This window comes from Haliaeetus leucocephalus, unplaced genomic scaffold, assembly GCF_000737465.1.
Source record: "Haliaeetus leucocephalus isolate CR32 unplaced genomic scaffold, Haliaeetus_leucocephalus-4.0 Scaffold866, whole genome shotgun sequence".
Taxonomy (NCBI): Eukaryota; Metazoa; Chordata; class Aves; order Accipitriformes; family Accipitridae; genus Haliaeetus; species Haliaeetus leucocephalus.
In genome coordinates, this window is record NW_010973302.1 from 4622216 (window position 1) to 4635196 (window position 12981).

Here is a 12981-nt window from a genome sequence, read left to right on the forward strand (position 1 = left end):
CCCCGGCCCGCTTTGTGCCGGGGCGGCCGGTGTCGAACGCAGCCTGGTGCCACGGGCAGGTGGGGCTCGATAAAGGCGGCAGGGCTTGGTGATAACCGATCGCCCCGTTCCGGCTTTGTCGACTGATGTCTGCTGCGGAACCGTCTGCGGTGCTGGCTGGGTAAATAGGCGCGAGCGGAGCAGTCTGCTTCGTCCGAAAACTGCGGTTAATGCCCCTGTTATTTCATTGCCTTGGTGAGGTGCTCCTTTTCCCAGTAGGCAGGGCAATAAAGCGTCAGAAAAGGGACAAGCTATGTGACCGTTCTGTGATTCGGTACGTCAGCCGTTAGTAGCGGGCATATTGCTCAGCTGGGTTGCGTTTTTACAGGAGTGAATAATAATAATAATAACAATATTACCTCCAGTTTTGCGGGACTAACCGTGCAGGGCTATCTGTCAGTCTGTTTGTGGTATAGAAGAAGCTGGCGTAAAAAAAAAAACCCTCCTGACTGTAGAAGCTGCCAGGCAATTTTATTACCTATTATATTTGAATGGCACCAAATCTAGATGACTGTACCGTTTATTTCTAATTGGGAAGGAGGTTCTTTGGCTGGAGTGGGTGTTTTTATAAAGGGGCGGTGGTTAGTTCTGCTTTTGTTGATTTATAAAGCTGCGAGCACAGTCTGATTCAAAATGCTCTGTATGTGTGTGAAGGTAGGGCAGAAGAGAGCGTGTTGCAAGAGCCTCGGGCGCTCGAGACAGCAAGCGCAAAATCGGAGGAGAACCTTTTCCTCCCTGGGTTGTTCCCATAAGCCTTCATGCGAGGACAAGGCTAGCTGACAGCAGCCGCGGCTGCAGGAGTCCCCCGAGCAGCTCGCTCCGGCTGGCTCCCCTGTGCGGGAACGCTCCCGTGTCGCCCGACCCTTCAGGTAACGTGGTCCCCGCTGCTGGGCCATCTGGGATGATCCTGCCTGCTCCTGGGGTGCTGGAGGGCCCGTACCGGCTGAAGGAACAGCTGGGCCGGCGGGGCTTGCTGTCCCAACACGGGCACCCCAAAACACTTGATGGGTGGCGGTCGCACGCTTTCACAGATTTGGGTATCTTAGCAAGTGTGATCTGTGAGGAAAAGGGAAACCTGTGTGAGCATCCTGCCGTGTCGCGAATAGGTGGCTGAGAACATAATACTGCAGTCTGGCTGCTGCCTTTTTTTGTTGTGTGTGTACTCGCCGATATCTTTTGTCCCTGCCTCCTTCCTCGACATATGCTGGTACTTGCACAGAATGTTAAAGAGAAACGAATACATGGAGAAACCCAGCGGACGGAGAAGCGCAGCTGCGGGCTGTGCTGCTCAGCACCCCGCTCTCCACCTCGGCTCTGAGGTGGAAGGGGTCTCACGAGAACAAGGGCGGTTGCTGTAATGGTGCTCGCATCCCCTGCTGATACTAGGGACCTGGCCTGCTAAAGGGTCCGGGTAAGGAGAGGCGTCTGTCGCTCACCTCCTGAGCTAAAACCAAGCTGTTTGGAAAAGAACCGCTTGGAAAAGCAAACCTTTGGTCTCTCTGCGATGACCCACGGTGGTCCCACGTCACGGATGCAGCGATGACTGCAGCCAGCCTACCTGTGAGGAACAATGGACAGGTTCTTTGTTTTCTGTCTTGCTGTAGATTGTGGTGGTGCTGGACACTTTGCAGAACAGAGCAGTGACCATCTAAAAGTGTGAGAGGAGACCACAAATGGGAATAGGGTGGAAGAAAGAGGAAAAAGGGACAGGGTGAGGAGGGGCACGGGGAAGAACGCAGGCGGTATTACGCGGCCCGATGGGCCGTAGTTTCAATATGCCAACAGCCAAAACCGTTGTCGAGTCTGCGGTAAGCATGTGGGCAAAGGAAAGCACTGAAGGAGGAGAGTCTTCCTCAGAAAGGGCGGCTATAAGTAAGCTTCATTAAAGGTGAATCTGAAGAGTGGTTGAGAAAGGCAGGCGTGTTTACAGTTTTCATTGCAGGCTGGCTTTTGTGGATAATGACTTCTCATTAGCATTGGCTTGGGCTTGACTTGTCTTTGTCTTTTGAAAAGCGAAATCTCTTTGCTAGTCTTGAGAGGCCGAATCATGTATGCAGACATATTTAGGCTATTAATTTTTCTTTGTTCCTACCTCCATTTGAAATATGGTTTGCAGTTGCGCTGTATACTGTTTTGTGTGGGGTTTTAAGTAGGCCTTATGTAGGACTACTGTCCTAGCACATTTGCTGATTGGAAAAAGTAGCTATTTGAGTGTAAGCTAGACTTGCTTAATGGCTTCCATAAAAATAGCAATATCTCTTACAAATAACTAGGCATAGGCTTAACTTCTACTTGCACAGTAGATGTACGTGTCGGTAGGTCTGCTTCGTGTCTTAAGCATATGCTTAAGTCTTTGCAGAGTTTGTGCCTACGTTGATCTCTGTAAATAGCTGTAATTCTTGGTGGATATCTTCAATGTGGACATCTGTTCTTATTTTGTTCAAATACTCTGATAGGTGTTAAGACACTCGGGTAGTTTAGGGACTTACTGAGTCACAGATGACAAGCCAACCATTGCGTTTAGCCACTGTCAGGCTACGTTTTTCTTCAAACGCTGTTTTCATAAATCTGCCTCTTTGTAAAGAAAAGAACTCTGAACTATAAAAAAATTTTAGATGAATCTATTAGTTAAAATTAGCTGTAAATCAGATTCACTTCCTACAAATTTTTCACTGCGAGGGTGACGTTAGCACTGGCACAGGTTGCCCAGAGGGGTGGTGGATTCTCCTATTCAGAAGCCATCTGGACCTGGTCCTGGTCCTGGGCAACCGGCTCTAGCTCAAGCAGAGGCGTTGGGCCAGATGACCTCCAGAGCTCCCTGCCAAAATCAACCAGTCTGTGATTCTGTGAAATAATATTTACATGGACTACTGGAAGCTTAGGTGCTCTCATGCAATCTTTAAATATCAGTGTATTATACCCCTTCGTAGCTGAAAATGTTTTTATTCCTACGTAGAGCACTCCTCCTTCTAACCGAAGCTGTATATCCATTGTGCACGCTTGGGTTGTGAGACTGCGGTTTGTTAAACGCTCCTGCTGTTAACGGTGATGGGTCTTCAGTGCTGGCCTCAGGAGCAGAGAGAAAGGGAGCGAAACCAGAAGCACCAGCCCAAGTGATGTTAAGTGATTTCCCCCAGCTTCTAGTGTTTGTTTGTTTAGCGAGTTCCTGAACCATTGTTCAGGTCCATCAGGACCGTTGATTTTTACGAATTACCTGATTAATCTCATAAACTTAATTTACTTTTTAGTCGTCTTTTTTCCCTCTCCTGCCACCGTAAGAAGAAAAAGAAATAGCATGTCCCTTAGAGAAGTACACTTCTCATTCATGTCAGTTTGGGTTTCTTGAGAGTCATTGAATTGAATGTGGCCCATTGGGAAACACTGAATGTGGGGGAAACAAAATGGAAGTTTCCACAAGTGTTCCCTTCCCCTTTCTCAGTGTGCTTGGGTGACAGAACAACTTGCAGCTGCTTGTATCTCACTTGGTTGAATAAATAACGTGTCTTCAGAAAAAACATATTCTTCCTTCACAGGTCTTTTATATTTTAAAATATAGGCAAAAAAGAGGTTCGTATGTGAAACCACTCTCTCCAATTCCAGCATTCTCTTTTCAAGTTCTGTTCAGCTTCCACGACTTGTGATTGAATAAACTGAAATTACAAGCTTCCTACTGAGATGACATTTTGTCATGCATTAGAAATAGTCAAAAAGGAGCTTATGTTCATGAAAATATCTTGATGCATGAGAGATATAATTGCATATGCCTTAAAATAAATAGGTCTGGATATAGTCACTGCAGCTTAACTTCTTGTTCTCACCTTAGTTCTTGCGTGCTGTCCTGGGCAAAGCATTGTGTGTGAGAAACGAGTCCTGAAGGATTTCAAGACCTCAGGAGCCTCTGTGGCACTCTGCTTTTAATGAGATACACTTTCGGTAAATATAAGCAAAAACAGTTTTCAGGTATGATGGAAAGGGTACCTGTAAGTGGGATGAATTTCTGTAAAGCATAGGCTTATCTATACTTTATCCAACATCAGGGTAAAGAATAAAAATAAGATTGGCCACAACGATGTCATGGTGAAGTACAGCTTGGGCCATGAGGTGACAAGGAACTGTCTCTTTCTGTGCAAACTGTCTCAAAATGAGGCATGTGGGAAGTTGGCTTTTGTGTCCTGCGTTGACATGTTCCTGATGGATTTGTTCCTCTGGAATCACCTCCCTTGAGGGTGTCTCTTCCCCTCCACTTGAATGTCATGTTAATGAAGTTCGTCTGTGCGCGTTTCGGTGCCGTCCATGAGATGGGGCTGCGAAGGCTTCAAAAGGAATACATTATCGCACTGCTTACTGATTAACTGGATTTATTACTGAGGAAAAAGGCTTCAATTTTTCCTCCCCTGCTTGACTCAACGACAAAGCGGTGACATAGTGGAGTTCAGTGTTGGATTTCTCTAGTGTGCCTTTTGCGCAAACCATAAATTTTTGAAATAAGCCTGATGGTGAGTTGTTCGGGGAAGCGTCTGTGTTCTAGATGGTTGGAATTAGATTTAAGGTGATGTTTCCTGATACGCTGCCTCGATGGTAAAACTGTCTGTTGCTCACCCTGTTTCTGCACTGCAGTTGTATGGCTGGAGGTTTTCTGAGCCCGGGCTGTCCTCACAGGGCCCCTGCCAGGACTGGTGTCTGAGAAGGGGCTCTTACGCTGTGTCCCCTCATTGCACTGGTTCCCAGTTCGGCTGCTGGAGCAGCGCTGGAGGACCGGAGCGGCGAGGACTGGGCGTTGGTGGCACTGGAAGAGCGTTGGGTGAACGAGCAGGGCGCGGGGCATCGCTGGGAGTGGTGATGTGCCGGAGAAGCAGCTCGAAGACAGTCGTGGTTCTTGTCGAGTGCTGCCGAAATCGCAGCTGTGAGGTGGGAAACAGGCAGAGCGACGAGAGGGGGCCAGCCTGCCTCCGCGTGCATCATCCGTCTCTGCTAGCTCCAGCTCCAGCTCGGCCCGCTGCTTACATGAAGCCAGATGCTTTTATGGAGAAGAAAACCCTCGAGTTCCTGAGAAGATACACCCTTTGTGAAACAGCGCTGTGAAGACAGACTCTTTAAAAAGAGAGGTCTGTTGTTTCTGCTCTGAATGCTCTGGTTATATAAAAGCATAACTCTTTCATTGGAGGGTGAGCAGGGGCCTCCCGTGGTCACAGCGGTGACCCAGTGTCTTAGTAATAAGCAATTCAGAATAGTAACTTTTTTATTGACTTTTTAAATGGAGGGGGGGAAAGAAAATCTCAATTGGTTTTATAGATTCTAAGTGCATTGGCTTCCCAGGGATAGCACGTAAAACTTTAAATGATGATTAAAAAGTCCAGATAAGGAAGCATTTCATAAATGAAAGGGCTTGCATATCTACTTGTCGTGGCGTAATAGCAAAATTAATAGGCTGTGGTTCTCGGTAGGTCAATAGATTTTTATAAAAGCTTGCATTTTAAACCTGCTTTTAACGAGTTGTCAGCATATTTTGGCCACTGTTACTGACACTAAGTAAAGTCTAGTTTTAATGTAAAACTGATGTAGAGACATTTAAGGTGGTTTGTATTAAAATGTGGGTCTGAGGGAGTGAAGACATTTTAGTTTTATATATACGCCCGTTCAGAGGTAGCTCTGTCTCTCCTCTGCCCCCGCTCTCTTGTAAAGCAAGCAGGTTATTTTACAGCCTTGGGAGCGCAGGTGAGGAGTGGTGCAGCCAGTAGTTCGGCCGTGGCTTTCACTGCTGCCCAAACACTGGTGTTGGGGAAGGGATGATAAGCATCTCGGTGGGTTTAGTATTTTCAGGATCCATGTTATGGGCTGGCCATTGGAGGGCACTGTGTAATGGTAAATGTAAACTCAAGGTTATCATCTGTTTCTGCACAGATACCATTTTCCTGGGAAGTAAACGTGGACCGTGAGCCCCACACCTGCTGAGCAAAGCCTTTCTGCTGCCACAGCAGTCTTCTCAATCTCAGGGGCCCAGCTTTCTCTGGGAGTTATGTTTAATGAACCTCTAATAGGTTTTTTTTTTTGTGTTTTGTTTTGAATATATAACCAGGCATGGTATGAATGCCAAATGAGCTTGCCTTTCGGAAGGGAATAAAAATAATATCTTGGGATGTTACGGGAAGAAAGAGTGCACCACTGCAGCTTCTAGGTTGGAGTTGCGTCTTCAGACAATGAGCGGTTCAATGGGTTTTGGTATTTATCCTTTCTAAACCAAATACAGCTCATTATGCAAGATGGAGTATCTCCACAGGTGCTACAGCAGATCCAGAGGCCACATCAGAGGTTGTGGGACTCGGTGCTATTATCTGTATTAATGTCATACTTGTGGGTAATGCTGCATGAAGCTGAAACAAGGCATCTGCCGTGGGGGCTACGTGAGGCAGCTGTGTGCTTGTGTCGCAAGACCCGATGTAGATGCAGCCTGTTCGGCAGCCAGCTGACTTCGGCTGAATCAGGCTAAATTGACAACCTCTTAGTCCCGGAGGACTATATGGGGCCAAGACCTCTTGCTTAATTAAACTCTGTGGCATATAAACTGGGACTTTTCTGAGTGAGCTGGAAACCTCTAGGCATTTTAGTAGCAGTGAGGAATGATTATCTAACAGCTTCAGTCAATAAAAAGTCGTAGATGCAATATCAATGTGCAGAAGTAGCTTGATTTGGTTACAGTTTTGTAAATTTTCGTGTTGATGAACAGAGGAAATGTCATTAACTTTCATGAATTCCTTCATCTTTTGCTTTCACTGCAACTTCCTCTTAAATGTTTGTTTTAATTGTGTCGAATAAGAGAATTTTACTGTAGCAGTAAAAGAAATGCTACTAGGCAGCTCTGTCCCCTTTTAGAAAGAAACGAAGTGTAATCTTGTAAACACTCTTGTTATTTTCGGGAAGCTGGGTAAGAATGTGGTGGCAGGTTGGGTGACTTCTCTGGCTTGTGCACCGGGAGAAAGGAATGTGGTTTTACTGCTGGTGTGCTCAGCTCTGCTTGGGACCCAGGCTGCTGCCATTTCATTATTAAAACCTGCCGGGGGTTTTACCTTCAGCTGGGACTAGAACTGTAGCTTTCAGAAGTACTTAACCGCTGTCACACCAACTTTTTCCAGCATGGGGTGCTTAAACTGCCGAGTTCCTAGTGCTGGAGTGCTCCCCTCCCCTGCTGCCTCTGTCTTTTCCTCTCCCCTCCCACAAAGAAGGAAGAAAACCAAAACCTTAGGAAAGGGGTTGTTTTCTGCAAAGAAGCAGCAATTAACTAGTAATTAATTTTAAAAGAAGAGATGTGGTTAAATGGCACAGGCCTGGAAGCTAACTGCAGTTAAAATAGTTTTTTAAAAAAACAAACAACAAAAACGCCACCAAAACAACACAAAGCCCGAATAAAACAAATCCAAAAACTTGACTCTTGAAATGTATTATGAAATGTCTGGCTTCCAAATGATGTCTTGACTGGGCAACAAACTCAATGTGTACATTTGTAATTGTTCATTTTTTCCTCCTCCATTCTTTTAACCTTAATTCCTGTACACTGGCAGGATGTAGATACTTGTCAGAATCCTGATTTCTAGGAATTGGGTACCTTGCCTGTAATCGAAAGAAATAACTACAGTATTGAGAACACTGGCAGGGTATGAGGAATAACTCTGTGAATGAGTTGCCCTTTGCAGCTAAGCTATCGTACCTTATTTTTGTGCCTAACTGCATGGATTAGTGTTGTTTTATTGGTGTCATGCCAACTCAAGACAGGTTTTCTTTTTTTAATGTAGTTTATCTGCTGGAGAAGAGCAGAATTGTTTGGAACAGTGCACAATCATGCTGTCCTCTTTCCTTTGGCAGTTCCTGGTTTTGAATAATCCTGCCTTGAGGATGGAGATATGTTCATATAATGTATGCTTTTCTCTGTTTGTTTTTAATTGAACGTAGTTCAAAGTCTTACTCTTTTTAAGCATCTTTATGTAGATGATCACACTGTGTTCATGGCAGGATTTTGGAGAGATGGGAGTGATGAGTAACTCTCAGTAGAAGGTGTCCTGGGATGACTTCCTCATCAACTGCCTGTCTAGTAACTGGTGCGGTGGGGAAAAACTCCGCTTCTGGCCTCTTCCCAGTGAGACTGGACGCGAGGACCTGAGCACGCTGCTCCGTAAGCCTTGGCTGGTGTCCGCGTGCGCGTGGTAGTCATTGCAGCTCAAAGGGTGATTTGCTCTTCTGTTCCCCTGCGCCTATGGGGCGGATTGTGGTTGTGTTTAAGGTCTTCGGACGATGAAGGAGCATTTTATCTTCCAAGAATGAAGTGATCTGGAAGATAAACTAACAGCAAAAAAGAAGTTTTTTGGGGGTATGTTGAAGGGAGGAGAGCCAAAAGGAATTTTTTTGGTTTTGTGCTCTGCTTGCAGTCCCCTTCCTCTATTTATCCAGTTCCTCTGATGAGAGGTCTCCTTCATGCCATGGAGTAACTTAGGTAAACTGTCATCAACTTTTGAAATAAGTCAACAAAAGTATTTAAGTTTTTAATCATTGGGAAGTTATAACAGAGACATTGCTTCACGTTCTCAGTTTTTTGTTTTGTTTCGTTTTGTTTTTTTTTTTGCCTAACCCCAGCCAGGCTTCTTTTCTTCCTAGCTTTTGGTGTGTCTGTATCAAATCTAGCTTCACTTCTTCCGCTAAATGAAAGCAGAGACATTTCACTCAAACTTTTTTGTCTGTTTGTTTGAACAAACTTAATAAATGACCATCTATTTAAAAAAAAAAATCTCTTGGCTGATTTTATAAGTTTTTGCCACCCTTCCTTATGGCCAGCTAGCAATAAGGTATTCTGGCCAGCCTGTAATGGAAAACATAGTCTTGCAGTCATCAGATCCTGAGTCTACTGTGTCCAAAAAGAAGTAAGAGTAATAAAAAAAAAACTGGATGAAAATGAATGACTGACTTTCTGTTATAAACAGATTGCCTCACTTTCTTGGTTTTTTGAATTCTGAGATACAGATTTGGTCTCTGAAAGGTCCTTGAGCCTTAAGTCCCTGGAAGCTAGGAGGTAATACCATTTTGATGTTGCCAGGTGTTTGCCTATATCTTCTTCTCTTTAGTGTTTGCTTTTAGTCAGTATAGGAAGTCATTTGCCGGCCCAGTTGTACCACCTTTGGCTGGTATATCTACACCTATGTGTTAAAGGATGTCTTTTTTGTCCTTCCAGTTTTTCATATTTGTATGCATACTTATGCAGTGTAGATCTCTAGAATTTAAATCTGAGAGGGCCAGCAGATCTTCTGGCTCGGTGATAGCCAACTTCTGCCCCAAAAGCTGCAGAAGCTGCAGGCTGCTCTGGACTGCCTCCCAGACCAGACCAGCGTTGCAGTGGGACCTGCTGGGTGAGCTGTGGGGTCCGCTCTGGAGCGAGGGGAGCGGACGAGCTCCCCGGGTGCTGCCACCCCGTTGTCCACGAAGCGGAGCTGGATCCGTTTGGCAGTTTTACGTGGGGATGGCTGGAAAGCCGCTGTTGTTGCCCAGCTGTTGGGAAAGCCTCGGAGCTTTGAGGTGTGTGACGCGCCCCGTGCAAAGGTTTCGATGTGTGGCCTTGTGGGGTCACAGAGATCGTCGTCTCGGATCTCGCTGACGCGGCGTGTCTAGTAAATCGCAGAGTGTCACTTGGATATGCTAGTACATAAAAAATTACTTTTAAAGCTTTTCAGTCCTCACACAACTGTCAAAGGGTGTTAGAAAAGCTAATTTGCTGCCGTGGTGAGGAAATGGTGGTGGGGAGGTGACCAGGTGGAGGATGATGAGGTCTCCACAGGTGTGGAAGAGAAGCGTCAGGTTTTGTGGTGGGAAGGGGGAGGCCAGGCTGAGGCCATTGGTGGTGGAGACAGCCCAGGCACCTGGAAATGAAGCTGAATTGGCTGCTCCTGTGAGAGGTCCTTTAGCCCTCCTGCGAGTCATTACCTGTGACGGGGTTGGGGCAGCGCGTGCCCACCCCCTCCCGTTAGCAGAGGGCGTTGAGGCTGCTGGTGTGAGGTGATGGCTGCTTGAGCACCAACCTAGTGGGTTTGCACCACCGAAAGGGCAGCCCTGCTTTCTCTTGTGCATCTCGGGGCCTTCCGTGAACCAGGACAAACGGGTGATTGGCAGACGGTTGCTGGGCTGTTGAATCGCAGCAGCCGCCAGAGAGGTGGTGCGAGTCGGAGGTGTGTGGCAGGAGCTGCTGGGGTGGCGGTGGAGGGGGTGTGCGAAGAAGGGGGGGCATGGCTCTTTGGTGGCCGTGAGCTATCAAGTTGGCTGCTTGGATCTCGGGAATCCAAAACTTTGGCTAGAATCCCGACCCCGACGAAATCTGTGGTAAGTTTGTGTAAAAACAGCTCATCTGTAGCCTTCTGGAAATGTTAAATGGACGAACTCCTTGGCAAACAGATGGAGACAATGCAGGTTTCTTGAGTTTGCCTGTGGTGAGGGGGGTACATGGTGTGCGGACAAAATCATGCATCTGTGCTTTCTGCTTGTGCCGATTTAGCCTTATTAACAAAGCGACAGAATTGCTGCTTTTGAAAGACCAAGGAGCAATGTACTTGCTTAACCTCTGTTCTTAGTGAGATGATGTTGTATGTGTTAAAAATATTGGCTTAGCCATTGGTTATAACTACTGAGCCAAAAGGACTTGAAAATACTCTGTTTCAGACAAGTTTTGCTTTAGTGAACTAAATGATAGCTGCAGATTGTATGGAATACATAAATGACATATATGCAGTTTCACTTTTTAGCTGTGGGAATGCTGTAATTGTTTAAAGTCTCGGTAGTACTGGGCTCTCCTCCCTGGCTCCGTTTGTATGTGCTTTTTTTTTTTCCCCCTCTCTTTTTTTAGAAATACAGTTTTAGTGCTAAGGTTAAAACACAGATGGATCAGTAGATAGACACTTGAGGAGATGGTAAACTTCCCTGGGCTTGCTGAGAAGGCTCATTCAGGAGGATGGGGAGTCACCAGTTGAGAAGCTGAGCACCCGAGAGGGTGTGTGCCATAGTGGGGAGCTGCTTCACTGCTTAAGTTACGTATCCTTAGGCATGACTTTATTGGTGCCTGTAGTGGCATTTGGCAAACTTTGAAACACTCTTAAGTGCTAAGTATCTAGAGCTTTCAGGGTGGGTTTCCAATTATTTTTAATTTTTCTTATTGGAATGCTAAAAATTGTGGTGTTTGTATTTTTAAGAAACACATCAGTACTATGCGGTGTACTGAGTAGGGGATTTTACCATTTTTAATAGCTACAAATGTATCTAAACCAGGCACAAACAGTTTAGGCATTGTGGAGGTACAGTTACTTATCTAAACTTGTGGGAACGTTTTGAATCTCATCATGTTACTGACTGAATAGTAGCCTTTTCCTTATGGTTAGGAGACATTCACCAACTATGACAAAAATGGTTGCTCTTAACATGCGATTTATTTTTTGTATGTCAAAGGAGCTAAATTAGCATCTCATTGCAGCTGAGATGGGGGGGGATGGATAGCTTTACTTTCCCCTTGGCTCCAGCTGTGATCCTTCCCTGCCCTTTGTGCTGGCACTCTTCTGATATCAAGGTAAATTGATACAGTTTAGCCAAAAAGCATTAAAAATAAATCACAGTTTAGGACAGGTTAGCTTTCTGCTGTTCCAGTGAGTTAAATTTGCCTGCTGTGCAGTCATAGAGTCCTGCAGTTGTCTCACATAAGCGGTGGAGGTGTGTGGTTGGATGGGTGGGAGAAGGACCTTTATTTTCATCCTTGCTGTCTATTTGTTTTGTTTTGGTTCCATCTGGTCAAGTCTTGTCCCTTAATATTTTATTCCTCATTTCCAGTGTCTATAGAAAAAAGTTAGCTCCTGGAGATAGGGTAGGAAATAACGATCACGATGCTAAAAATTCACGTGCAAGTTCAGCCAGGATTGTGGCTCCCACAGCCTTGGCCTGAGCAGGCACTTCTCATTTCCGTTTCTTGTGCGAAAGAGCTTTGCGGTTTCGTTTTCCCTTGCAGGGTAGGCTGGTTGCAACAGTACCGTGACACACCTGTGTCCCGACAGTGTCCTTCACGGTGACTCGCCGCTACTTGCTGTTTGAGCAGAGGCTTATTAGATAGCACAGTAAGCAGGATGAGTCTTGTTCCCTGTCTTCTCCCTTGGTAGTACCTCCCTGCCTCTGAACCTCATGGTCTTACCCAGCAGGAGGGCTTTCTTCTACTGTATTGTCATCTCCTTGGTTAGATCTTGTGCTAGTTCTCGCCCACAGTTCTGGTACTAATCCTTTTCTAACAGTAATGATTGGTAAGAGGCTTGTAGGAGACAAGTCCAAGAGCATTCTCATTAAAAACTAGATATTCCTAGGGTATTAGCAGCCTGAGAGTACCACAGGTGTTTCTGCTTCCTCTCAAGCTTTTTCCTGGTTGTGACCATAACTGGTTGTTCAACTAATAGTAGTCTGGGCTGTGCTGTGTCATTGTCACTTCACTGAAGTCTTGATGAGTAAGAATTAGAACATACGCTTCGTGCAGCACTTTTTTTTTTCAACTCATCAAAGAAATATGGTCTGTTAACTTCATGCGGTGCTACCTTTAGTAAGCCCAGAATGTTCTACCTGCCGTGTATCTCTTTGTGCATCTGTTCCCCATTTTGTAGTAGCATTCAGCACTGGGGCAGAGAGGTTGAGGAGTTGCTTTTGAAGACCCAACTGGACAGCGCCCCGAGCCAGCTGGTCTGAAGTCAGTGTTGACCCTGTGGGAGCAGGAGCTTTGACTAGACATGTCCCTTCCAATCCAAAGTATTTGACGATGCTAAGTCTCCAGGGCTGCTGAAATACTGTAAGAGATGTCTAGTTTCTCAGAGCATGGTTTTTCCACTTTTCAGAGTTTATTGTATTCTAGGCTTACGTTGTATGCCTCGGTTTATCCTACTGATGAGGAGG